This window comes from Schistocerca piceifrons, unplaced genomic scaffold, assembly GCF_021461385.2.
Source record: "Schistocerca piceifrons isolate TAMUIC-IGC-003096 unplaced genomic scaffold, iqSchPice1.1 HiC_scaffold_675, whole genome shotgun sequence".
Classification (NCBI taxonomy): domain Eukaryota; kingdom Metazoa; phylum Arthropoda; class Insecta; order Orthoptera; family Acrididae; genus Schistocerca; species Schistocerca piceifrons.
The window spans coordinates 101450-125286 of record NW_025728921.1 but is presented as its reverse complement, the minus strand read 5'-3'; the positions used below and the strand labels follow the sequence as shown (position 1 = coordinate 125286).

At 53.9% G+C, this 23837-nt stretch overlaps 44 non-coding genes across 44 annotated transcripts; 8 read left to right on the top strand and 36 right to left on the bottom strand.

Annotated features, from left to right (window-relative positions):
• Window positions 1-60: 60 nt before the first annotated feature.
• Window positions 61-134, bottom strand: Trnai-aau. Its single transcript has one exon. It is a non-coding gene; the product is annotated as a tRNA-Ile (tRNA).
• A 198-nt stretch (window positions 135-332) lies between these two features.
• On the bottom strand, window positions 333-404 carry Trnae-uuc. Its single transcript has one exon. It is a non-coding gene; the product is annotated as a tRNA-Glu (tRNA).
• Window positions 405-707: 303 nt separating this feature from the next.
• On the bottom strand, window positions 708-780 carry Trnam-cau. Its single transcript has one exon. It is a non-coding gene; the product is annotated as a tRNA-Met (tRNA).
• Window positions 781-1161: 381 nt separating this feature from the next.
• Trnag-gcc lies at window positions 1162-1232 on the bottom strand. The gene has a single exon. It is a non-coding gene; the product is annotated as a tRNA-Gly (tRNA).
• Window positions 1233-1579: 347 nt separating this feature from the next.
• Trnag-ucc lies at window positions 1580-1651 on the top strand. The gene has a single exon. It is a non-coding gene; the product is annotated as a tRNA-Gly (tRNA).
• Window positions 1652-2244: 593 nt separating this feature from the next.
• Window positions 2245-2318, bottom strand: Trnai-aau. Its single transcript has one exon. It is a non-coding gene; the product is annotated as a tRNA-Ile (tRNA).
• A 198-nt stretch (window positions 2319-2516) lies between these two features.
• Window positions 2517-2588, bottom strand: Trnae-uuc. Its single transcript has one exon. It is a non-coding gene; the product is annotated as a tRNA-Glu (tRNA).
• Window positions 2589-2891: 303 nt separating this feature from the next.
• On the bottom strand, window positions 2892-2964 carry Trnam-cau. The gene has a single exon. It is a non-coding gene; the product is annotated as a tRNA-Met (tRNA).
• A 381-nt stretch (window positions 2965-3345) lies between these two features.
• Window positions 3346-3416, bottom strand: Trnag-gcc. Its single transcript has one exon. It is a non-coding gene; the product is annotated as a tRNA-Gly (tRNA).
• A 347-nt stretch (window positions 3417-3763) lies between these two features.
• On the top strand, window positions 3764-3835 carry Trnag-ucc. The gene has a single exon. It is a non-coding gene; the product is annotated as a tRNA-Gly (tRNA).
• A 593-nt stretch (window positions 3836-4428) lies between these two features.
• Trnai-aau lies at window positions 4429-4502 on the bottom strand. Its single transcript has one exon. It is a non-coding gene; the product is annotated as a tRNA-Ile (tRNA).
• Window positions 4503-4700: 198 nt separating this feature from the next.
• Trnae-uuc lies at window positions 4701-4772 on the bottom strand. The gene has a single exon. It is a non-coding gene; the product is annotated as a tRNA-Glu (tRNA).
• Window positions 4773-5075: 303 nt separating this feature from the next.
• Window positions 5076-5148, bottom strand: Trnam-cau. The gene has a single exon. It is a non-coding gene; the product is annotated as a tRNA-Met (tRNA).
• Window positions 5149-5529: 381 nt separating this feature from the next.
• Trnag-gcc lies at window positions 5530-5600 on the bottom strand. The gene has a single exon. It is a non-coding gene; the product is annotated as a tRNA-Gly (tRNA).
• A 347-nt stretch (window positions 5601-5947) lies between these two features.
• Trnag-ucc lies at window positions 5948-6019 on the top strand. Its single transcript has one exon. It is a non-coding gene; the product is annotated as a tRNA-Gly (tRNA).
• A 593-nt stretch (window positions 6020-6612) lies between these two features.
• Window positions 6613-6686, bottom strand: Trnai-aau. Its single transcript has one exon. It is a non-coding gene; the product is annotated as a tRNA-Ile (tRNA).
• Window positions 6687-6884: 198 nt separating this feature from the next.
• On the bottom strand, window positions 6885-6956 carry Trnae-uuc. The gene has a single exon. It is a non-coding gene; the product is annotated as a tRNA-Glu (tRNA).
• Window positions 6957-7259: 303 nt separating this feature from the next.
• Window positions 7260-7332, bottom strand: Trnam-cau. The gene has a single exon. It is a non-coding gene; the product is annotated as a tRNA-Met (tRNA).
• A 381-nt stretch (window positions 7333-7713) lies between these two features.
• On the bottom strand, window positions 7714-7784 carry Trnag-gcc. Its single transcript has one exon. It is a non-coding gene; the product is annotated as a tRNA-Gly (tRNA).
• A 347-nt stretch (window positions 7785-8131) lies between these two features.
• On the top strand, window positions 8132-8203 carry Trnag-ucc. The gene has a single exon. It is a non-coding gene; the product is annotated as a tRNA-Gly (tRNA).
• A 593-nt stretch (window positions 8204-8796) lies between these two features.
• Window positions 8797-8870, bottom strand: Trnai-aau. Its single transcript has one exon. It is a non-coding gene; the product is annotated as a tRNA-Ile (tRNA).
• A 198-nt stretch (window positions 8871-9068) lies between these two features.
• On the bottom strand, window positions 9069-9140 carry Trnae-uuc. Its single transcript has one exon. It is a non-coding gene; the product is annotated as a tRNA-Glu (tRNA).
• Window positions 9141-9443: 303 nt separating this feature from the next.
• Window positions 9444-9516, bottom strand: Trnam-cau. The gene has a single exon. It is a non-coding gene; the product is annotated as a tRNA-Met (tRNA).
• Window positions 9517-9897: 381 nt separating this feature from the next.
• Window positions 9898-9968, bottom strand: Trnag-gcc. The gene has a single exon. It is a non-coding gene; the product is annotated as a tRNA-Gly (tRNA).
• A 347-nt stretch (window positions 9969-10315) lies between these two features.
• Trnag-ucc lies at window positions 10316-10387 on the top strand. Its single transcript has one exon. It is a non-coding gene; the product is annotated as a tRNA-Gly (tRNA).
• Window positions 10388-10980: 593 nt separating this feature from the next.
• Trnai-aau lies at window positions 10981-11054 on the bottom strand. The gene has a single exon. It is a non-coding gene; the product is annotated as a tRNA-Ile (tRNA).
• Window positions 11055-11252: 198 nt separating this feature from the next.
• Trnae-uuc lies at window positions 11253-11324 on the bottom strand. Its single transcript has one exon. It is a non-coding gene; the product is annotated as a tRNA-Glu (tRNA).
• A 303-nt stretch (window positions 11325-11627) lies between these two features.
• Trnam-cau lies at window positions 11628-11700 on the bottom strand. Its single transcript has one exon. It is a non-coding gene; the product is annotated as a tRNA-Met (tRNA).
• Window positions 11701-12081: 381 nt separating this feature from the next.
• Window positions 12082-12152, bottom strand: Trnag-gcc. Its single transcript has one exon. It is a non-coding gene; the product is annotated as a tRNA-Gly (tRNA).
• Window positions 12153-12499: 347 nt separating this feature from the next.
• Trnag-ucc lies at window positions 12500-12571 on the top strand. Its single transcript has one exon. It is a non-coding gene; the product is annotated as a tRNA-Gly (tRNA).
• Window positions 12572-13154: 583 nt separating this feature from the next.
• Window positions 13155-13228, bottom strand: Trnai-aau. The gene has a single exon. It is a non-coding gene; the product is annotated as a tRNA-Ile (tRNA).
• Window positions 13229-13426: 198 nt separating this feature from the next.
• On the bottom strand, window positions 13427-13498 carry Trnae-uuc. Its single transcript has one exon. It is a non-coding gene; the product is annotated as a tRNA-Glu (tRNA).
• A 303-nt stretch (window positions 13499-13801) lies between these two features.
• Window positions 13802-13874, bottom strand: Trnam-cau. The gene has a single exon. It is a non-coding gene; the product is annotated as a tRNA-Met (tRNA).
• A 5223-nt stretch (window positions 13875-19097) lies between these two features.
• Trnag-gcc lies at window positions 19098-19168 on the bottom strand. Its single transcript has one exon. It is a non-coding gene; the product is annotated as a tRNA-Gly (tRNA).
• Window positions 19169-19515: 347 nt separating this feature from the next.
• On the top strand, window positions 19516-19587 carry Trnag-ucc. Its single transcript has one exon. It is a non-coding gene; the product is annotated as a tRNA-Gly (tRNA).
• A 593-nt stretch (window positions 19588-20180) lies between these two features.
• Window positions 20181-20254, bottom strand: Trnai-aau. The gene has a single exon. It is a non-coding gene; the product is annotated as a tRNA-Ile (tRNA).
• A 198-nt stretch (window positions 20255-20452) lies between these two features.
• Window positions 20453-20524, bottom strand: Trnae-uuc. Its single transcript has one exon. It is a non-coding gene; the product is annotated as a tRNA-Glu (tRNA).
• Window positions 20525-20827: 303 nt separating this feature from the next.
• Window positions 20828-20900, bottom strand: Trnam-cau. The gene has a single exon. It is a non-coding gene; the product is annotated as a tRNA-Met (tRNA).
• Window positions 20901-21281: 381 nt separating this feature from the next.
• On the bottom strand, window positions 21282-21352 carry Trnag-gcc. The gene has a single exon. It is a non-coding gene; the product is annotated as a tRNA-Gly (tRNA).
• A 347-nt stretch (window positions 21353-21699) lies between these two features.
• Trnag-ucc lies at window positions 21700-21771 on the top strand. The gene has a single exon. It is a non-coding gene; the product is annotated as a tRNA-Gly (tRNA).
• Window positions 21772-22354: 583 nt separating this feature from the next.
• Window positions 22355-22428, bottom strand: Trnai-aau. Its single transcript has one exon. It is a non-coding gene; the product is annotated as a tRNA-Ile (tRNA).
• Window positions 22429-22626: 198 nt separating this feature from the next.
• On the bottom strand, window positions 22627-22698 carry Trnae-uuc. The gene has a single exon. It is a non-coding gene; the product is annotated as a tRNA-Glu (tRNA).
• A 303-nt stretch (window positions 22699-23001) lies between these two features.
• On the bottom strand, window positions 23002-23074 carry Trnam-cau. The gene has a single exon. It is a non-coding gene; the product is annotated as a tRNA-Met (tRNA).
• A 381-nt stretch (window positions 23075-23455) lies between these two features.
• On the bottom strand, window positions 23456-23526 carry Trnag-gcc. Its single transcript has one exon. It is a non-coding gene; the product is annotated as a tRNA-Gly (tRNA).
• Between the last annotated feature and the right edge of the window lie 311 nt (window positions 23527-23837).

Here is a 23837-nt window from a genome sequence, read left to right as displayed (position 1 = left end):
TTGGTCACCACACTCGCCAGCTGAAATCGGCGCCGCCTTTTCGTAGTAGGAAAAGAGTAGTGGCCCGTGGGGGGATCGAACCCACGACCTTCGCGTTATTAGCACGACGCTCTAACCAACTGAGCTAACGGGCCTCGGCAGATGCAGTTGCTCAGCCCTACGCTGGAAACAGGTGGCATGAAGCCGCACACCATTTCTATGGTCGTCGTGTGTCTGCTTCCCTAGTCTATATTCTGCTGACGGTCACGAAACAGTAGCTATATTGCGAGCAGGACGGGAAACGGCCGCTCGGACAGCTCAAACTTGTCACGATTCGTGTGGAAAAAATTCCGTTCCGGTACCGGGAATCGAACCCGGGCCTCCTGGGTGAAAGCCAGGTATCCTAGCCACTAGACCACACCGGATGTGGCCGTTTCGTTCGACCGTTCGTACGGTCGCTTGTCGCATTTCGTGTCGAGTGCCGCGTCGGCGCCCCCCTCTCTTTGCGAGCATCTGTGCACATACTGACTGGCAAGGCGCGCACCTCAAACGTCGCAGAGCAATGCTTTTGGCTTCATGCTCTGCTGGGAGAAGAGGAAAAGGGAAGCTGTAAGTAGCAATAACAGGAAGTAAACATTTTCCCGCTGAAGCGTTGAAACGCTGTGGATAACAAACAAGAAATACGTTGGCGCCCTAGCAACAGCACCACCATGTCACAGAAAATTAAATGCCCCGGGTGAGGATCGAACTCACGACCTTAAGATTATGAGACTTACGCGCTGCCTACTGCGCTACCGAGGCACGGGTGCACCGCTTGTCCTGGAAACTGGGTAAACACCTTACCCAATATTAGACGTAGAGACACTGTACTTCCTGGATAACGTGTTCTGTTGCTACACGTGCACTGCCGGCCCAGTTGATTGCGGTGCTGCTGCAGCTGTTGCAACGATAGGCAGCACTCCTTGTCGTTGAAGTTCAGTGCCTCGGAGGCACCCGGACCCAGCAACTTGTGAGGCCAGGCCGACGCTAGTCTGTAGAACATGATGCGAGCGTCCTAGTGGGGACCCGCGAGTGCTGCGTTCTCGGTCCTTCTCAAGGGAAATCCAGCTACACATTCTTGTGGATCGTGCATCTCAAGCGCTCAAGCCACGCGGCAGCATTATCGCGGGAAAAGCAAAATGATGCATCGGCCGGGAATCGAACCCGGGCCGCCCGCGTGGCAGGCGAGCATTCTACCACTGAACCACCGATGCTCGGGCCAGCGGTAACTTGACGCTGCTTGCCGAGCAGATGTCTCAAGGGAAAGTGGGACTGCCGTCAAGCGCCGTAGCATTCTGTGGAAAAGATGCTGCAGACGCTGAATCCTGCACTGCACTGCTCTGCTTAAAAATGCCGCCAGAACGCGGTCCTCTGCGTACTCTTGCGTTGCCGGCGCCCAACTCTTGCCAAAGGATGCGAAATGTGCGCGGATACGCTGTCCGAATGCGTCTGGATGTGCTCCCCTAGCCTGCCTCGAAATGCGCCTGCCAGGTACGATCACCTTCGGCCGCTGCCGACTGGCGGGAAGCCGACACAGCGCGGACGCGCGGCGCTCGCTTGTGCGGTGGTGGTGTAATGGTCAGCATAGTTGCGTTCCAAGCAGTTGATCCGGGTTCGATTCCCGGCCACCGCAGCAGGCTTTTAATTTCGCGTATGAGTACTTTTGCCACGCGCTCTTAAATTATTGTTTTTTCGCCCTCTTACTCGCTGCATACCAGCCCTTAGTGTGTCTCGACTTGTCTCGACTTTGCTCGGCTGACGCGAGAGCTGACGCTCTCAAATCGGCCTATATCAAAACGACAAGCACGAGAAACGACTGAGAGAGGTAAGGAGAGGCGAGGCGATGGACACACAGCACGCCCCCTTCATTTCACGGTGGCGTCTCCCTGACCGAATCGGGCTGTAGCTCCGAAAAGAAAGGAGAAACAAAAATAGGAAGTAAAAGTGCCAATAGCGCCCTGTGTTCCCATGCGCTCACCCGCCCAAGTACTGACAAGGGCCAAAGTTGTTACGCATCGGCAATCGGACATTTTCTTTCATTTTCTCTTTATCGGTTGAGAACCAGTGTATTCAAGATATTATGGCCATTGCCGAGTGAATGCTGTAGCGCTCCCCGACGAGTCGGGTTCGGATCCTCTATCAACTTCCACGCAGGGTGATGATCTTTTGGTCACCACACTCGCCAGCTGAAATCGGCGCCGCCTTTTCGTAGTAGGAAAAGAGTAGTGGCCCGTGGGGGGATCGAACCCACGACCTTCGCGTTATTAGCACGACGCTCTAACCAACTGAGCTAACGGGCCTCGGCAGATGCAGTTGCTCAGCCCTACGCTGGAAACAGGTGGCATGAAGCCGCACACCATTTCTATGGTCGTCGTGTGTCTGCTTCCCTAGTCTATATTCTGCTGACGGTCACGAAACAGTAGCTATATTGCGAGCAGGACGGGAAACGGCCGCTCGGACAGCTCAAACTTGTCACGATTCGTGTGGAAAAAATTCCGTTCCGGTACCGGGAATCGAACCCGGGCCTCCTGGGTGAAAGCCAGGTATCCTAGCCACTAGACCACACCGGATGTGGCCGTTTCGTTCGACCGTTCGTACGGTCGCTTGTCGCATTTCGTGTCGAGTGCCGCGTCGGCGCCCCCCTCTCTTTGCGAGCATCTGTGCACATACTGACTGGCAAGGCGCGCACCTCAAACGTCGCAGAGCAATGCTTTTGGCTTCATGCTCTGCTGGGAGAAGAGGAAAAGGGAAGCTGTAAGTAGCAATAACAGGAAGTAAACATTTTCCCGCTGAAGCGTTGAAACGCTGTGGATAACAAACAAGAAATACGTTGGCGCCCTAGCAACAGCACCACCATGTCACAGAAAATTAAATGCCCCGGGTGAGGATCGAACTCACGACCTTAAGATTATGAGACTTACGCGCTGCCTACTGCGCTACCGAGGCACGGGTGCACCGCTTGTCCTGGAAACTGGGTAAACACCTTACCCAATATTAGACGTAGAGACACTGTACTTCCTGGATAACGTGTTCTGTTGCTACACGTGCACTGCCGGCCCAGTTGATTGCGGTGCTGCTGCAGCTGTTGCAACGATAGGCAGCACTCCTTGTCGTTGAAGTTCAGTGCCTCGGAGGCACCCGGACCCAGCAACTTGTGAGGCCAGGCCGACGCTAGTCTGTAGAACATGATGCGAGCGTCCTAGTGGGGACCCGCGAGTGCTGCGTTCTCGGTCCTTCTCAAGGGAAATCCAGCTACACATTCTTGTGGATCGTGCATCTCAAGCGCTCAAGCCACGCGGCAGCATTATCGCGGGAAAAGCAAAATGATGCATCGGCCGGGAATCGAACCCGGGCCGCCCGCGTGGCAGGCGAGCATTCTACCACTGAACCACCGATGCTCGGGCCAGCGGTAACTTGACGCTGCTTGCCGAGCAGATGTCTCAAGGGAAAGTGGGACTGCCGTCAAGCGCCGTAGCATTCTGTGGAAAAGATGCTGCAGACGCTGAATCCTGCACTGCACTGCTCTGCTTAAAAATGCCGCCAGAACGCGGTCCTCTGCGTACTCTTGCGTTGCCGGCGCCCAACTCTTGCCAAAGGATGCGAAATGTGCGCGGATACGCTGTCCGAATGCGTCTGGATGTGCTCCCCTAGCCTGCCTCGAAATGCGCCTGCCAGGTACGATCACCTTCGGCCGCTGCCGACTGGCGGGAAGCCGACACAGCGCGGACGCGCGGCGCTCGCTTGTGCGGTGGTGGTGTAATGGTCAGCATAGTTGCGTTCCAAGCAGTTGATCCGGGTTCGATTCCCGGCCACCGCAGCAGGCTTTTAATTTCGCGTATGAGTACTTTTGCCACGCGCTCTTAAATTATTGTTTTTTCGCCCTCTTACTCGCTGCATACCAGCCCTTAGTGTGTCTCGACTTGTCTCGACTTTGCTCGGCTGACGCGAGAGCTGACGCTCTCAAATCGGCCTATATCAAAACGACAAGCACGAGAAACGACTGAGAGAGGTAAGGAGAGGCGAGGCGATGGACACACAGCACGCCCCCTTCATTTCACGGTGGCGTCTCCCTGACCGAATCGGGCTGTAGCTCCGAAAAGAAAGGAGAAACAAAAATAGGAAGTAAAAGTGCCAATAGCGCCCTGTGTTCCCATGCGCTCACCCGCCCAAGTACTGACAAGGGCCAAAGTTGTTACGCATCGGCAATCGGACATTTTCTTTCATTTTCTCTTTATCGGTTGAGAACCAGTGTATTCAAGATATTATGGCCATTGCCGAGTGAATGCTGTAGCGCTCCCCGACGAGTCGGGTTCGGATCCTCTATCAACTTCCACGCAGGGTGATGATCTTTTGGTCACCACACTCGCCAGCTGAAATCGGCGCCGCCTTTTCGTAGTAGGAAAAGAGTAGTGGCCCGTGGGGGGATCGAACCCACGACCTTCGCGTTATTAGCACGACGCTCTAACCAACTGAGCTAACGGGCCTCGGCAGATGCAGTTGCTCAGCCCTACGCTGGAAACAGGTGGCATGAAGCCGCACACCATTTCTATGGTCGTCGTGTGTCTGCTTCCCTAGTCTATATTCTGCTGACGGTCACGAAACAGTAGCTATATTGCGAGCAGGACGGGAAACGGCCGCTCGGACAGCTCAAACTTGTCACGATTCGTGTGGAAAAAATTCCGTTCCGGTACCGGGAATCGAACCCGGGCCTCCTGGGTGAAAGCCAGGTATCCTAGCCACTAGACCACACCGGATGTGGCCGTTTCGTTCGACCGTTCGTACGGTCGCTTGTCGCATTTCGTGTCGAGTGCCGCGTCGGCGCCCCCCTCTCTTTGCGAGCATCTGTGCACATACTGACTGGCAAGGCGCGCACCTCAAACGTCGCAGAGCAATGCTTTTGGCTTCATGCTCTGCTGGGAGAAGAGGAAAAGGGAAGCTGTAAGTAGCAATAACAGGAAGTAAACATTTTCCCGCTGAAGCGTTGAAACGCTGTGGATAACAAACAAGAAATACGTTGGCGCCCTAGCAACAGCACCACCATGTCACAGAAAATTAAATGCCCCGGGTGAGGATCGAACTCACGACCTTAAGATTATGAGACTTACGCGCTGCCTACTGCGCTACCGAGGCACGGGTGCACCGCTTGTCCTGGAAACTGGGTAAACACCTTACCCAATATTAGACGTAGAGACACTGTACTTCCTGGATAACGTGTTCTGTTGCTACACGTGCACTGCCGGCCCAGTTGATTGCGGTGCTGCTGCAGCTGTTGCAACGATAGGCAGCACTCCTTGTCGTTGAAGTTCAGTGCCTCGGAGGCACCCGGACCCAGCAACTTGTGAGGCCAGGCCGACGCTAGTCTGTAGAACATGATGCGAGCGTCCTAGTGGGGACCCGCGAGTGCTGCGTTCTCGGTCCTTCTCAAGGGAAATCCAGCTACACATTCTTGTGGATCGTGCATCTCAAGCGCTCAAGCCACGCGGCAGCATTATCGCGGGAAAAGCAAAATGATGCATCGGCCGGGAATCGAACCCGGGCCGCCCGCGTGGCAGGCGAGCATTCTACCACTGAACCACCGATGCTCGGGCCAGCGGTAACTTGACGCTGCTTGCCGAGCAGATGTCTCAAGGGAAAGTGGGACTGCCGTCAAGCGCCGTAGCATTCTGTGGAAAAGATGCTGCAGACGCTGAATCCTGCACTGCACTGCTCTGCTTAAAAATGCCGCCAGAACGCGGTCCTCTGCGTACTCTTGCGTTGCCGGCGCCCAACTCTTGCCAAAGGATGCGAAATGTGCGCGGATACGCTGTCCGAATGCGTCTGGATGTGCTCCCCTAGCCTGCCTCGAAATGCGCCTGCCAGGTACGATCACCTTCGGCCGCTGCCGACTGGCGGGAAGCCGACACAGCGCGGACGCGCGGCGCTCGCTTGTGCGGTGGTGGTGTAATGGTCAGCATAGTTGCGTTCCAAGCAGTTGATCCGGGTTCGATTCCCGGCCACCGCAGCAGGCTTTTAATTTCGCGTATGAGTACTTTTGCCACGCGCTCTTAAATTATTGTTTTTTCGCCCTCTTACTCGCTGCATACCAGCCCTTAGTGTGTCTCGACTTGTCTCGACTTTGCTCGGCTGACGCGAGAGCTGACGCTCTCAAATCGGCCTATATCAAAACGACAAGCACGAGAAACGACTGAGAGAGGTAAGGAGAGGCGAGGCGATGGACACACAGCACGCCCCCTTCATTTCACGGTGGCGTCTCCCTGACCGAATCGGGCTGTAGCTCCGAAAAGAAAGGAGAAACAAAAATAGGAAGTAAAAGTGCCAATAGCGCCCTGTGTTCCCATGCGCTCACCCGCCCAAGTACTGACAAGGGCCAAAGTTGTTACGCATCGGCAATCGGACATTTTCTTTCATTTTCTCTTTATCGGTTGAGAACCAGTGTATTCAAGATATTATGGCCATTGCCGAGTGAATGCTGTAGCGCTCCCCGACGAGTCGGGTTCGGATCCTCTATCAACTTCCACGCAGGGTGATGATCTTTTGGTCACCACACTCGCCAGCTGAAATCGGCGCCGCCTTTTCGTAGTAGGAAAAGAGTAGTGGCCCGTGGGGGGATCGAACCCACGACCTTCGCGTTATTAGCACGACGCTCTAACCAACTGAGCTAACGGGCCTCGGCAGATGCAGTTGCTCAGCCCTACGCTGGAAACAGGTGGCATGAAGCCGCACACCATTTCTATGGTCGTCGTGTGTCTGCTTCCCTAGTCTATATTCTGCTGACGGTCACGAAACAGTAGCTATATTGCGAGCAGGACGGGAAACGGCCGCTCGGACAGCTCAAACTTGTCACGATTCGTGTGGAAAAAATTCCGTTCCGGTACCGGGAATCGAACCCGGGCCTCCTGGGTGAAAGCCAGGTATCCTAGCCACTAGACCACACCGGATGTGGCCGTTTCGTTCGACCGTTCGTACGGTCGCTTGTCGCATTTCGTGTCGAGTGCCGCGTCGGCGCCCCCCTCTCTTTGCGAGCATCTGTGCACATACTGACTGGCAAGGCGCGCACCTCAAACGTCGCAGAGCAATGCTTTTGGCTTCATGCTCTGCTGGGAGAAGAGGAAAAGGGAAGCTGTAAGTAGCAATAACAGGAAGTAAACATTTTCCCGCTGAAGCGTTGAAACGCTGTGGATAACAAACAAGAAATACGTTGGCGCCCTAGCAACAGCACCACCATGTCACAGAAAATTAAATGCCCCGGGTGAGGATCGAACTCACGACCTTAAGATTATGAGACTTACGCGCTGCCTACTGCGCTACCGAGGCACGGGTGCACCGCTTGTCCTGGAAACTGGGTAAACACCTTACCCAATATTAGACGTAGAGACACTGTACTTCCTGGATAACGTGTTCTGTTGCTACACGTGCACTGCCGGCCCAGTTGATTGCGGTGCTGCTGCAGCTGTTGCAACGATAGGCAGCACTCCTTGTCGTTGAAGTTCAGTGCCTCGGAGGCACCCGGACCCAGCAACTTGTGAGGCCAGGCCGACGCTAGTCTGTAGAACATGATGCGAGCGTCCTAGTGGGGACCCGCGAGTGCTGCGTTCTCGGTCCTTCTCAAGGGAAATCCAGCTACACATTCTTGTGGATCGTGCATCTCAAGCGCTCAAGCCACGCGGCAGCATTATCGCGGGAAAAGCAAAATGATGCATCGGCCGGGAATCGAACCCGGGCCGCCCGCGTGGCAGGCGAGCATTCTACCACTGAACCACCGATGCTCGGGCCAGCGGTAACTTGACGCTGCTTGCCGAGCAGATGTCTCAAGGGAAAGTGGGACTGCCGTCAAGCGCCGTAGCATTCTGTGGAAAAGATGCTGCAGACGCTGAATCCTGCACTGCACTGCTCTGCTTAAAAATGCCGCCAGAACGCGGTACTCTGCGTACTCTTGCGTTGCCGGCGCCCAACTCTTGCCAAAGGATGCGAAATGTGCGCGGATACGCTGTCCGAATGCGTCTGGATGTGCTCCCCTAGCCTGCCTCGAAATGCGCCTGCCAGGTACGATCACCTTCGGCCGCTGCCGACTGGCGGGAAGCCGACACAGCGCGGACGCGCGGCGCTCGCTTGTGCGGTGGTGGTGTAATGGTCAGCATAGTTGCGTTCCAAGCAGTTGATCCGGGTTCGATTCCCGGCCACCGCAGCAGGCTTTTAATTTCGCGTATGAGTACTTTTGCCACGCGCTCTTAAATTATTGTTTTTTCGCCCTCTTACTCGCTGCATACCAGCCCTTAGTGTGTCTCGACTTGTCTCGACTTTGCTCGGCTGACGCGAGAGCTGACGCTCTCAAATCGGCCTATATCAAAACGACAAGCACGAGAAACGACTGAGAGAGGTAAGGAGAGGCGAGGCGATGGACACACAGCACGCCCCCTTCATTTCACGGTGGCGTCTCCCTGACCGAATCGGGCTGTAGCTCCGAAAAGAAAGGAGAAACAAAAATAGGAAGTAAAAGTGCCAATAGCGCCCTGTGTTCCCATGCGCTCACCCGCCCAAGTACTGACAAGGGCCAAAGTTGTTACGCATCGGCAATCGGACATTTTCTTTCATTTTCTCTTTATCGGTTGAGAACCAGTGTATTCAAGATATTATGGCCATTGCCGAGTGAATGCTGTAGCGCTCCCCGACGAGTCGGGTTCGGATCCTCTATCAACTTCCACGCAGGGTGATGATCTTTTGGTCACCACACTCGCCAGCTGAAATCGGCGCCGCCTTTTCGTAGTAGGAAAAGAGTAGTGGCCCGTGGGGGGATCGAACCCACGACCTTCGCGTTATTAGCACGACGCTCTAACCAACTGAGCTAACGGGCCTCGGCAGATGCAGTTGCTCAGCCCTACGCTGGAAACAGGTGGCATGAAGCCGCACACCATTTCTATGGTCGTCATGTGTCTGCTTCCCTAGTCTATATTCTGCTGACGGTCACGAAACAGTAGCTATATTGCGAGCAGGACGGGAAACGGCCGCTCGGACAGCTCAAACTTGTCACGATTCGTGTGGAAAAAATTCCGTTCCGGTACCGGGAATCGAACCCGGGCCTCCTGGGTGAAAGCCAGGTATCCTAGCCACTAGACCACACCGGATGTGGCCGTTTCGTTCGACCGTTCGTACGGTCGCTTGTCGCATTTCGTGTCGAGTGCCGCGTCGGCGCCCCCCTCTCTTTGCGAGCATCTGTGCACATACTGACTGGCAAGGCGCGCACCTCAAACGTCGCAGAGCAATGCTTTTGGCTTCATGCTCTGCTGGGAGAAGAGGAAAAGGGAAGCTGTAAGTAGCAATAACAGGAAGTAAACATTTTCCCGCTGAAGCGTTGAAACGCTGTGGATAACAAACAAGAAATACGTTGGCGCCCTAGCAACAGCACCACCATGTCACAGAAAATTAAATGCCCCGGGTGAGGATCGAACTCACGACCTTAAGATTATGAGACTTACGCGCTGCCTACTGCGCTACCGAGGCACGGGTGCACCGCTTGTCCTGGAAACTGGGTAAACACCTTACCCAATATTAGACGTAGAGACACTGTACTTCCTGGATAACGTGTTCTGTTGCTACACGTGCACTGCCGGCCCAGTTGATTGCGGTGCTGCTGCAGCTGTTGCAACGATAGGCAGCACTCCTTGTCGTTGAAGTTCAGTGCCTCGGAGGCACCCGGACCCAGCAACTTGTGAGGCCAGGCCGACGCTAGTCTGTAGAACATGATGCGAGCGTCCTAGTGGGGACCCGCGAGTGCTGCGTTCTCGGTCCTTCTCAAGGGAAATCCAGCTACACATTCTTGTGGATCGTGCATCTCAAGCGCTCAAGCCACGCGGCAGCATTATCGCGGGAAAAGCAAAATGATGCATCGGCCGGGAATCGAACCCGGGCCGCCCGCGTGGCAGGCGAGCATTCTACCACTGAACCACCGATGCTCGGGCCAGCGGTAACTTGACGCTGCTTGCCGAGCAGATGTCTCAAGGGAAAGTGGGACTGCCGTCAAGCGCCGTAGCATTCTGTGGAAAAGATGCTGCAGACGCTGAATCCTGCACTGCACTGCTCTGCTTAAAAATGCCGCCAGAACGCGGTCCTCTGCGTACTCTTGCGTTGCCGGCGCCCAACTCTTGCCAAAGGATGCGAAATGTGCGCGGATACGCTGTCCGAATGCGTCTGGATGTGCTCCCCTAGCCTGCCTCGAAATGCGCCTGCCAGGTACGATCACCTTCGGCCGCTGCCGACTGGCGGGAAGCCGACACAGCGCGGACGCGCGGCGCTCGCTTGTGCGGTGGTGGTGTAATGGTCAGCATAGTTGCGTTCCAAGCAGTTGATCCGGGTTCGATTCCCGGCCACCGCAGCAGGCTTTTAATTTCGCGTATGAGTACTTTTGCCACGCGCTCTTAAATTATTGTTTTTTCGCCCTCTTACTCGCTGCATACCAGCCCTTAGTGTGTCTCGACTTGTCTCGACTTTGCTCGGCTGACGCGAGAGCTGACGCTCTCAAATCGGCCTATATCAAAACGACAAGCACGAGAAACGACTGAGAGAGGTAAGGAGAGGCGAGGCGATGGACACACAGCACGCCCCCTTCATTTCACGGTGGCGTCTCCCTGACCGAATCGGGCTGTAGCTCCGAAAAGAAAGGAGAAACAAAAATAGGAAGTAAAAGTGCCAATAGCGCCCTGTGTTCCCATGCGCTCACCCGCCCAAGTACTGACAAGGGCCAAAGTTGTTACGCATCGGCAATCGGACATTTTCTTTCATTTTCTCTTTATCGGTTGAGAACCAGTGTATTCAAGATATTATGGCCATTGCCGAGTGAATGCTGTAGCGCTCCCCGACGAGTCGGGTTCGGATCCTCTATCAACTTCCACGCAGGGTGATGATCTTTTGGTCACCACACTCGCCAGCTGAAATCGGCGCCGCCTTTTCGTAGTAGGAAAAGAGTAGTGGCCCGTGGGGGGATCGAACCCACGACCTTCGCGTTATTAGCACGACGCTCTAACCAACTGAGCTAACGGGCCTCGGCAGATGCAGTTGCTCAGCCCTACGCTGGAAACAGGTGGCATGAAGCCGCACACCATTTCTATGGTCGTCGTGTGTCTGCTTCCCTAGTCTATATTCTGCTGACGGTCACGAAACAGTAGCTATATTGCGAGCAGGACGGGAAACGGCCGCTCGGACAGCTCAAACTTGTCACGATTCGTGTGGAAAAAATTCCGTTCCGGTACCGGGAATCGAACCCGGGCCTCCTGGGTGAAAGCCAGGTATCCTAGCCACTAGACCACACCGGATGTGGCCGTTTCGTTCGACCGTTCGTACGGTCGCTTGTCGCATTTCGTGTCGAGTGCCGCGTCGGCGCCCCCCTCTCTTTGCGAGCATCTGTGCACATACTGACTGGCAAGGCGCGCACCTCAAACGTCGCAGAGCAATGCTTTTGGCTTCATGCTCTGCTGGGAGAAGAGGAAAAGGGAAGCTGTAAGTAGCAATAACAGGAAGTAAACATTTTCCCGCTGAAGCGTTGAAACGCTGTGGATAACAAACAAGAAATACGTTGGCGCCCTAGCAACAGCACCACCATGTCACAGAAAATTAAATGCCCCGGGTGAGGATCGAACTCACGACCTTAAGATTATGAGACTTACGCGCTGCCTACTGCGCTACCGAGGCACGGGTGCACCGCTTGTCCTGGAAACTGGGTAAACACCTTACCCAATATTAGACGTAGAGACACTGTACTTCCTGGATAACGTGTTCTGTTGCTACACGTGCACTGCCGGCCCAGTTGATTGCGGTGCTGCTGCAGCTGTTGCAACGATAGGCAGCACTCCTTGTCGTTGAAGTTCAGTGCCTCGGAGGCACCCGGACCCAGCAACTTGTGAGGCCAGGCCGACGCTAGTCTGTAGAACATGATGCGAGCGTCCTAGTGGGGACCCGCGAGTGCTGCGTTCTCGGTCCTTCTCAAGGGAAATCCAGCTACACATTCTTGTGGATCGTGCATCTCAAGCGCTCAAGCCACGCGGCAGCATTATCGCGGGAAAAGCAAAATGATGCATCGGCCGGGAATCGAACCCGGGCCGCCCGCGTGGCAGGCGAGCATTCTACCACTGAACCACCGATGCTCGGGCCAGCGGTAACTTGACGCTGCTTGCCGAGCAGATGTCTCAAGGGAAAGTGGGACTGCCGTCAAGCGCCGTAGCATTCTGTGGAAAAGATGCTGCAGACGCTGAATCCTGCACTGCACTGCTCTGCTTAAAAATGCCGCCAGAACGCGGTCCTCTGCGTACTCTTGCGTTGCCGGCGCCCAACTCTTGCCAAAGGATGCGAAATGTGCGCGGATACGCTGTCCGAATGCGTCTGGATGTGCTCCCCTAGCCTGCCTCGAAATGCGCCTGCCAGGTACGATCACCTTCGGCCGCTGCCGACTGGCGGGAAGCCGACACAGCGCGGACGCGCGGCGCTCGCTTGTGCGGTGGTGGTGTAATGGTCAGCATAGTTGCGTTCCAAGCAGTTGATCCGGGTTCGATTCCCGGCCACCGCAGCAGGCTTTTAATTTCGCGTATGAGTACTTTTGCCACGCGCTCTTAAATTATTGTTTTTTCGCCCTCTTACTCGCTGCATACCAGCCCTTAGTGTGTCTCGACTTTGCTCGGCTGACGCGAGAGCTGACGCTCTCAAATCGGCCTATATCAAAACGACAAGCACGAGAAACGACTGAGAGAGGTAAGGAGAGGCGAGGCGATGGACACACAGCACGCCCCCTTCATTTCACGGTGGCGTCTCCCTGACCGAATCGGGCTGTAGCTCCGAAAAGAAAGGAGAAACAAAAATAGGAAGTAAAAGTGCCAATAGCGCCCTGTGTTCCCATGCGCTCACCCGCCCAAGTACTGACAAGGGCCAAAGTTGTTACGCATCGGCAATCGGACATTTTCTTTCATTTTCTCTTTATCGGTTGAGAACCAGTGTATTCAAGATATTATGGCCATTGCCGAGTGAATGCTGTAGCGCTCCCCGACGAGTCGGGTTCGGATCCTCTATCAACTTCCACGCAGGGTGATGATCTTTTGGTCACCACACTCGCCAGCTGAAATCGGCGCCGCCTTTTCGTAGTAGGAAAAGAGTAGTGGCCCGTGGGGGGATCGAACCCACGACCTTCGCGTTATTAGCACGACGCTCTAACCAACTGAGCTAACGGGCCTCGGCAGATGCAGTTGCTCAGCCCTACGCTGGAAACAGGTGGCATGAAGCCGCACACCATTTCTATGGTCGTCGTGTGTCTGCTTCCCTAGTCTATATTCTGCTGACGGTCACGAAACAGTAGCTATATTGCGAGCAGGACGGGAAACGGCCGCTCGGACAGCTCAAACTTGTCACGATTCGTGTGGAAAAAATTCCGTTCCGGTACCGGGAATCGAACCCGGGCCTCCTGGGTGAAAGCCAGGTATCCTAGCCACTAGACCACACCGGATGTGGCCGTTTCGTTCGACCGTTCGTACGGTCGCTTGTCGCATTTCGTGTCGAGTGCCGCGTCGGCGCCCCCCTCTCTTTGCGAGCATCTGTGCACATACTGACTGGCAAGGCGCGCACCTCAAACGTCGCAGAGCAATGCTTTTGGCTTCATGCTCTGCTGGGAGAAGAGGAAAAGGGAAGCTGTAAGTAGCAATAACAGGAAGTAAACATTTTCCCGCTGAAGCGTTGAAACGCTGTGGATAACAAACAAGAAATACGTTGGCGCCCTAGCAACAGCACCACCATGTCACAGAAAATTAAATGCCCCGGGTGAGGATCGAACTCACGACCTTAAGATTATGAGACTTACGCGCTGCCTACTGCGCTACCGAGGCACGGGTGCACCGCTTGTCCTGGAAACTGGGTAAACACCTTACCCAATATTAGACGTAGAGACACTGTACTTCCTGGATAACGTGTTCTGTTGCTACACGTGCACTGCCGGCCCAGTTGATTGCGGTGCTGCTGCAGCTGTTGCAACGATAGGCAGCACTCCTTGTCGTTGAAGTTCAGTGCCTCGGAGGCACCCGGACCCAGCAACTTGTGAGGCCAGGCCGACGCTAGTCTGTAGAACATGATGCGAGCGTCCTAGTGGGGACCCGCGAGTGCTGCGTTCTCGGTCCTTCTCAAGGGAAATCCAGCTACACATTCTTGTGGATCGTGCATCTCAAGCGCTCAAGCCACGCGGCAGCATTATCGCGGGAAAAGCAAAATGATGCATCGGCCGGGAATCGAACCCGGGCCGCCCGCGTGGCAGGCGAGCATTCTACCACTTTTTTTTTTTTTTTTTTTTTTTTTATCTACAACGGCGAGCTTTTTGCGCTGACTCAGCCACTGACGTGCGATCAGTTTGCACAAAACGCTAGGGCTCGTCCGGGATTTGAACCCGGGACCTCCTGCACCCTAAGCAGGAATCATACCCCTTTTTTTTTTTTTTCTATTGAAAAAAATATTAAAGAATATCCACCACACAGCCACTTCAAAAGAAGTACAGTACTGAAATTAAAATCCTAAAACATGACTATATAATGTAGACTGCTTACTGAAATAAAGGTTAAAACACGAAAACTTCAGTCCTGGTGTAGAGAAGAAACATACATAAAGGCGGCAAATTCAGAAACAGTATAAAAGAAAATGGCTCACACAGGTGACCTTAGCCAACACCCTCTCTTTCAAATGTCAGGCTAAGCATATTGGCAAAATCATCTCGGAGGCCTGGCAATCGCAAGCGCTGCCAGTAAGCAGTAAGCATGTACTGCCGAAACGCTAGGTGTCCATCCTCTTCATGACAACTGTTGACAAAATGTACGAAATGGCCAATCAACCACATGACGGTATGGAGCTTCGTCCGCGGAAAAAAGGAAGAATCGGGCCGGACGATGATGTCAATAGTATAAGCGGCTTCAGCAGACCTAGTGACAAAAGCAAGTTGTTTCCTGAGCCAACGCCAATTAGCAAGGTGCCCACAGCAGGTGAATCGATGTTCAAGGGTATCCAGGAGACCACACCGAGTACAGGTGTCCGTGTCAGAAAGACCAATACGGTGCAGTCGTACATTGGTGGGAACCAAATTATTTATTACCCTATACCACGTGGACGCCACGGCCATAGAGTGGATCGGCAGACTAACGTTCTTCCAGACGTTCCTCCAGGACACGGATGGAGACGCCAGTTCTATTGGATTGGGACTGGCCAGCCCCTCCCAGCGGGCAATCAAGCTCTTGGTCGTTGGCACCGGTCGCCGCAAGAAGACGTCACCGAGGTAACTCACCGCAATGTAAAATTCCCGAATGTGTTTCAACTTAAAATTGAGGCGTCCGACATCGACAGGTGGAGCAAGGCTCGCCGGACGCACAACAGTAAAAAGCCTGGATGTAATTGAAGTCACTTCTTGCGTAACAATTAGAGTCGTTCGGCGGACGTACAAAGCAGACGCCTTGCGAGTAATGTCAGAGAGGCCCAAGCCTCCGGAGAGACGCGGTTTCGTCATTACCTCGTAACGTAACTTGAATAGATGGCCCTTCCATATAAACCTGCTAGACAATTGGCGCAACCTTTTCGCCACCATCATGGGAAGTGGGAACAGCTGAGCAACATAATAAGCTTTACATAGGACGTAGGTGTCTAAAATTCGGACTTTTTGCAAAATGGTAGCAGAGCGCTGCTCATGGACCATCAGAGCCCCCTGTATCTTCTCGGTGACAGATTTCCAATTGAGAGCCGCCATTTTTAGAGGACACCGATCAATGATAATCCCCAAGGACGTATGGCGATCGACAAAAGTGGCCCAAGGGACGTCAGCATCGCGAAATCCTCGAATATCAAGGAACTTACATTTACCCTGATTGAGACGCGCTCCAGAGACACGACAGTATGCATCAACTGCCCCTTTCAACAACGGGATATCATCTCGTTGACGGAGGAGAACAACGACATCATCCGCATATGCCTTAACCGAGAGCTTCCCACCAGAGAGGGACATACCCTGAAGCTTGAGAGCTATAGTCCGAAGCAGCGGTTCCAGGGACAAAACGAATAAAGACATAGAGAGCGGACTACCCTGAGGCACTCCGCGGCGGATAGCAATGGGCGGCGTCAGCTGCCCATTGACTGACACCCGAGCTGTTATTCCCCTGTACAAATTGCCAAGAACACCACGTGATGAAGCGTTAAAACCTATTGTACCTAAAACACGATCTAAAAACACATGACTGACGTGATCAAAAGCCTTATAAAAATCAAGGAAGGCAAAGGCACAATGTACGTTTGTAACCGCCGCAACCGAGACAACATCCCGATATTCGGCTACTGGTGTCAGAATAGATCTATCATGAAAACAACATTGATGTGCACCAATCACACCCCGAAGCAGAGAAGACAGCCGGCTATTGAGCGCTCTAGCAGCTGTCTTATAGTCAAAATTCAGCAATGTGAGCGGACGAAGATTGGCAGCAGATAAACGACCAGAGGACTTCGGAATTAAAACAATTTTCCCTACTTTAAAATCGGCAGGCACATCCATCCCTCTGACAATCTCATTTAAAATCTGCGTAAAAATGCCACCCAAAAGAGGCCAAAAACGGAGATAAAATTCTTTAGGCAGGCCGTCTGGACCCGGCGATTTACTGGACGGAGAGCGAGCAATAAAATCGAAAACATCATCTACCTGGAACTCCCGGAGAAATTCGCCGTTCGCGTCAGGCGCGATCGTCGCAGTTAGATATCCAAAGACATCATCCGAAAGAGACTCACCAGAATCATCGGCAGAATAGAGACTAGTGTAATACTGATGAAGAGCACGAACCATTTCCTCCTGTGCACTAAACTGTCGCCCATCATCCACCGTAAGAGAAGAGATGAAGGAGCGACGACGACGAGTCTGATGCCGTAGCAGGTGGTACAAGGATGTCAGTTCACCTTCAACAAGAGAGTGAGGTTTCGACTTAACTCGCAGACCATCCATCTGTCGTCGTTTAAGGCTCAAGAGCTTGGCTTTAATACGACGAACATCATGGATCCGCAGTGGAGAGGTACCCGCCGCGTCATATAGTTCACGCAGGACAGAGTAGTAATATTCATACGTGTTCTTAAAATCACGCGTCCTAGCAGCACAGTAGAAAATCAAAGTCTGACGAATCTTGGGCTTGGCAAACGCAGTCCACCAAACCAGCAAGGAGGGGTATCGCGGGACAGAGCGAAGACATCGCGCCCACACGCCACTTATAACATCATCCATAGCACTGTCGGCAAGGTGGGAAAACATTTAACATCCACTGGGAACGATAAAGTTTTGCAGGTTGGCGACTAAGATTTACAGTTGCAGTAAAAGCACAATGGTCAGAAAAACTAGTAGGAATAACATCGACAGAAAGAATTTTATCACATAAAAAATCAGATAAATAGAATCTGTCGAGTCTACTGCATGAGGACGCGGTAAAAAACGTATATTTCACCAGGGTTGGATATTTGTGTTCCCAAACATCACGCAGATGCATCGTACGAACGAAGTCATGTAAATCACGGCAATAAATAAAATTGGGGGACTGGTCTGCAGGGCGTAAAACACAATTAAAATCGCCTCCGAGCAAGAGACTCCGAGGACTCTGGCGCAAAAGATAAATAAGCTCTTCTTTATAAAAGCGCGATCGAGCCACAGTGTGACCCGAACCAGAGGGGGCATACAAAACAACGAGGCGGAGATCAAAAAGACGACAACCAATCCCACGGCCAGAGTCAAGGAATTCAATGTCAGTAATAGGAATGCCCTCTCGAAAGAAAAGAGCAGTTCCTGTTGAATATTCCGGCGCGACATTAAAAACAGTTTGAAATCCAGGTAGAGAGAGATCAGAAAACAACACTTCCTGCAAAAACACTACGTCCGCACAGGCGTCGTAAATAAACTGCCGCAAAGAGGCAATGCGAACGTCGGACTCAATACGGTTAACATTTAAGGTAAGAAAGGTGTATGCTTGAACCATAGAGAGAAAAGCGAGAAAACAAATCACCTACACCGACGCACCAGCGTCACAGTCCATAGCAGGGGTGACGGAGGCATCCGAGGGAGGGGGACTACTACCCCGTTCCGCGGATCCCTTACGTTTCGGTTTTTTACGAACAGCATTAACGTTCGGCTGAACGCGTAACTTGCGTCGGCTGACGGGCAAGGAAACTTCAGCCGCCGGTGACGTAGGAGGGTCAAGTTCTGTATCCGACACCACCCGCGCCGGTCCACATGCGGGATCCGGGGTCGCGGGGGAAACATCCGACAAAACGGAATGGTCAACACCTGCACTAGCTTCCGGCAAACATGGACTGCACGGAGGCGAAACGTGAGCAGGAAGGTCCGAGGCCGCAGAGTTGGAAGGAAGCGGAGCAGCTCCGCTGGCAGAGGTATGGGGCAGCGAAGCAGGAAGTTGTCGCGGCTCCACTTGTTGTGACATCGAAGTCGGTTCGGAAGACGGCGCCAACAGGCCCGACCGACGACCCGACTCGAGAGAAGCTGCGTCGGAGGCCGGAGGGGCGCCAGCAGCCGCCACCGGAACCACTACCTCAGGAGGGCAGGGAGCAGCTACAGTACACAGTGGCTCGGAGGATGCCGGTCGCTCGGACTGGGGCATCTCAGGGAGATCCTCATCCGTACTATTTCCATCGTGTGGGCGACGCCTCTTATTATTCAAAAGTGGCACACCCACCTGAGGGACAGACGGAACAACATCAGATTTAGCACGCAAAGGAGGAAATTCTGTATCAGGGGTGCGCAAAACCTGTGGCGGGGCGCTACTACCACTGGACTGTGCTACACCAAGAGCAGAACCACCTGCAACGAGGTCAGCGACCGTTAACTTGCGACGCTGTTCGAGAGAATTTTTTAAAACAAAAACTCTCCGCGGACAGTCGGTACGCACGTGACCACTTTCATTGCACAAAAAACAGGTGCCAACCTGACCACTATATGTTACATGGACACGATATCCACCGATCTGCAGGTGAGATGGAATATTCTGCTTAACGTGCATTTCGACTGAACGAATACCACTGTAACATTGCAGGCAAAATGATGCATCGGCCGGGAATCGAACCCGGGCCGCCCGCGTGGCAGGCGAGCATTCTACCACTGAACCACCGATGCTCGGGCCAGCGGTAACTTGACGCTGCTTGCCGAGCAGATGTCTCAAGGGAAAGTGGGACTGCCGTCAAGCGCCGTAGCATTCTGTGGAAAAGATGCTGCAGACGCTGAATCCTGCACTGCACTGCTCTGCTTAAAAATGCCGCCAGAACGCGGTCCTCTGCGTACTCTTGCGTTGCCGGCGCCCAACTCTTGCCAAAGGATGCGAAATGTGCGCGGATACGCTGTCCGAATGCGTCTGGATGTGCTCCCCTAGCCTGCCTCGAAATGCGCCTGCCAGGTACGATCACCTTCGGCCGCTGCCGACTGGCGGGAAGCCGACACAGCGCGGACGCGCGGCGCTCGCTTGTGCGGTGGTGGTGTAATGGTCAGCATAGTTGCGTTCCAAGCAGTTGATCCGGGTTCGATTCCCGGCCACCGCAGCAGGCTTTTAATTTCGCGTATGAGTACTTTTGCCACGCGCTCTTAAATTATTGTTTTTTCGCCCTCTTACTCGCTGCATACCAGCCCTTAGTGTGTCTCGACTTGTCTCGACTTTGCTCGGCTGACGCGAGAGCTGACGCTCTCAAATCGGCCTATATCAAAACGACAAGCACGAGAAACGACTGAGAGAGGTAAGGAGAGGCGAGGCGATGGACACACAGCACGCCCCCTTCATTTCACGGTGGCGTCTCCCTGACCGAATCGGGCTGTAGCTCCGAAAAGAAAGGAGAAACAAAAATAGGAAGTAAAAGTGCCAATAGCGCCCTGTGTTCCCATGCGCTCACCCGCCCAAGTACTGACAAGGGCCAAAGTTGTTACGCATCGGCAATCGGACATTTTCTTTCATTTTCTCTTTATCGGTTGAGAACCAGTGTATTCAAGATATTATGGCCATTGCCGAGTGAATGCTGTAGCGCTCCCCGACGAGTCGGGTTCGGATCCTCTATCAACTTCCACGCAGGGTGATGATCTTTTGGTCACCACACTCGCCAGCTGAAATCGGCGCCGCCTTTTCGTAGTAGGAAAAGAGTAGTGGCCCGTGGGGGGATCGAACCCACGACCTTCGCGTTATTAGCACGACGCTCTAACCAACTGAGCTAACGGGCCTCGGCAGATGCAGTTGCTCAGCCCTACGCTGGAAACAGGTGGCATGAAGCCGCACACCATTTCTATGGTCGTCGTGTGTCTGCTTCCCTAGTCTATATTCTGCTGACGGTCACGAAACAGTAGCTATATTGCGAGCAGGACGGGAAACGGCCGCTCGGACAGCTCAAACTTGTCACGATTCGTGTGGAAAAAATTCCGTTCCGGTACCGGGAATCGAACCCGGGCCTCCTGGGTGAAAGCCAGGTATCCTAGCCACTAGACCACACCGGATGTGGCCGTTTCGTTCGACCGTTCGTACGGTCGCTTGTCGCATTTCGTGTCGAGTGCCGCGTCGGCGCCCCCCTCTCTTTGCGAGCATCTGTGCACATACTGACTGGCAAGGCGCGCACCTCAAACGTCGCAGAGCAATGCTTTTGGCTTCATGCTCTGCTGGGAGAAGAGGAAAAGGGAAGCTGTAAGTAGCAATAACAGGAAGTAAACATTTTCCCGCTGAAGCGTTGAAACGCTGTGGATAACAAACAAGAAATACGTTGGCGCCCTAGCAACAGCACCACCATGTCACAGAAAATTAAATGCCCCGGGTGAGGATCGAACTCACGACCTTAAGATTATGAGACTTACGCGCTGCCTACTGCGCTACCGAGGCACGGGTGCACCGCTTGTCCTGGAAACTGGGTAAACACCTTACCCAATATTAGACGTAGAGACACTGTACTTCCTGGATAACGTGTTCTGTTGCTACACGTGCACTGCCGGCCCAGTTGATTGCGGTGCTGCTGCAGCTGTTGCAACGATAGGCAGCACTCCTTGTCGTTGAAGTTCAGTGCCTCGGAGGCACCCGGACCCAGCAACTTGTGAGGCCAGGCCGACGCTAGTCTGTAGAACATGATGCGAGCGTCCTAGTGGGGACCCGCGAGTGCTGCGTTCTCGGTCCTTCTCAAGGGAAATCCAGCTACACATTCTTGTGGATCGTGCATCTCAAGCGCTCAAGCCACGCGGCAGCATTATCGCGGGAAAAGCAAAATGATGCATCGGCCGGGAATCGAACCCGGGCCGCCCGCGTGGCAGGCGAGCATTCTACCACTGAACCACCGATGCTCGGGCCAGCGGTAACTTGACGCTGCTTGCCGAGCAGATGTCTCAAGGGAAAGTGGGACTGCCGTCAAGCGCCGTAGCATTCTGTGGAAAAGATGCTGCAGACGCTGAATCCTGCACTGCACTGCTCTGCTTAAAAATGCCGCCAGAACGCGGTCCTCTGCGTACTCTTGCGTTGCCGGCGCCCAACTCTTGCCAAAGGATGCGAAATGTGCGCGGATACGCTGTCCGAATGCGTCTGGATGTGCTCCCCTAGCCTGCCTCGAAATGCGCCTGCCAGGTACGATCACCTTCGGCCGCTGCCGACTGGCGGGAAGCCGACACAGCGCGGACGCGCGGCGCTCGCTTGTGCGGTGGTGGTGTAATGGTCAGCATAGTTGCGTTCCAAGCAGTTGATCCGGGTTCGATTCCCGGCCACCGCAGCAGGCTTTTAATTTCGCGTATGAGTACTTTTGCCACGCGCTCTTAAATTATTGTTTTTTCGCCCTCTTACTCGCTGCATACCAGCCCTTAGTGTGTCTCGACTTTGCTCGGCTGACGCGAGAGCTGACGCTCTCAAATCGGCCTATATCAAAACGACAAGCACGAGAAACGACTGAGAGAGGTAAGGAGAGGCGAGGCGATGGACACACAGCACGCCCCCTTCATTTCACGGTGGCGTCTCCCTGACCGAATCGGGCTGTAGCTCCGAAAAGAAAGGAGAAACAAAAATAGGAAGTAAAAGTGCCAATAGCGCCCTGTGTTCCCATGCGCTCACCCGCCCAAGTACTGACAAGGGCCAAAGTTGTTACGCATCGGCAATCGGACATTTTCTTTCATTTTCTCTTTATCGGTTGAGAACCAGTGTATTCAAGATATTATGGCCATTGCCGAGTGAATGCTGTAGCGCTCCCCGACGAGTCGGGTTCGGATCCTCTATCAACTTCCACGCAGGGTGATGATCTTTTGGTCACCACACTCGCCAGCTGAAATCGGCGCCGCCTTTTCGTAGTAGGAAAAGAGTAGTGGCCCGTGGGGGGATCGAACCCACGACCTTCGCGTTATTAGCACGACGCTCTAACCAACTGAGCTAACGGGCCTCGGCAGATGCAGTTGCTCAGCCCTACGCTGGAAACAGGTGGCATGAAGCCGCACACCATTTCTATGGTCGTCGTGTGTCTGCTTCCCTAGTCTATATTCTGCTGACGGTCACGAAACAGTAGCTATATTGCGAGCAGGACGGGAAACGGCCGCTCGGACAGCTCAAACTTGTCACGATTCGTGTGGAAAAAATTCCGTTCCGGTACCGGGAATCGAACCCGGGCCTCCTGGGTGAAAGCCAGGTATCCTAGCCACTAGACCACACCGGATGTGGCCGTTTCGTTCGACCGTTCGTACGGTCGCTTGTCGCATTTCGTGTCGAGTGCCGCGTCGGCGCCCCCCTCTCTTTGCGAGCATCTGTGCACATACTGACTGGCAAGGCGCGCACCTCAAACGTCGCAGAGCAATGCTTTTGGCTTCATGCTCTGCTGGGAGAAGAGGAAAAGGGAAGCTGTAAGTAGCAATAACAGGAAGTAAACATTTTCCCGCTGAAGCGTTGAAACGCTGTGGATAACAAACAAGAAATACGTTGGCGCCCTAGCAACAGCACCACCATGTCACAGAAAATTAAATGCCCCGGGTGAGGATCGAACTCACGACCTTAAGATTATGAGACTTACGCGCTGCCTACTGCGCTACCGAGGCACGGGTGCACCGCTTGTCCTGGAAACTGGGTAAACACCTTACCCAATATTAGACGTAGAGACACTGTACTTCCTGGATAACGTGTTCTGTTGCTACACGTGCACTGCCGGCCCAGTTGATTGCGGTGCTGCTGCAGCTGTTGCAACGATAGGCAGCACTCCTTGTCGTTGAAGTTCAGTGCCTCGGAGGCACCCGGACCCAGCAACTTGTGAGGCCAGGCCGACGCTAGTCTGTAGAACATGATGCGAGCGTCCTAGTGGGGACCCGCGAGTGCTGCGTTCTCGGTCCTTCTCAAGGGAAATCCAGCTACACATTCTTGTGGATCGTGCATCTCAAGCGCTCAAGCCACGCGGCAGCATTATCGCGGGAAAAGCAAAATGATGCATCGGCCGGGAATCGAACCCGGGCCGCCCGCGTGGCAGGCGAGCATTCTACCACTGAACCACCGATGCTCGGGCCAGCGGTAACTTGACGCTGCTTGCCGAGCAGATGTCTCAAGGGAAAGTGGGACTGCCGTCAAGCGCCGTAGCATTCTGTGGAAAAGATGCTGCAGACGCTGAATCCTGCACTGCACTGCTCTGCTTAAAAATGCCGCCAGAACGCGGTCCTCTGCGTACTCTTGCGTTGCCGGCGCCCAACTCTTGCCAAAGGATGCGAAATGTGCGCGGATACGCTGTCCGAATGCGTCTGGATGTGCTCCCCTAGCCTGCCTCGAAATGCGCCTGCCAGGTACGATCACCTTCGGCCGCTGCCGACTGGCGGG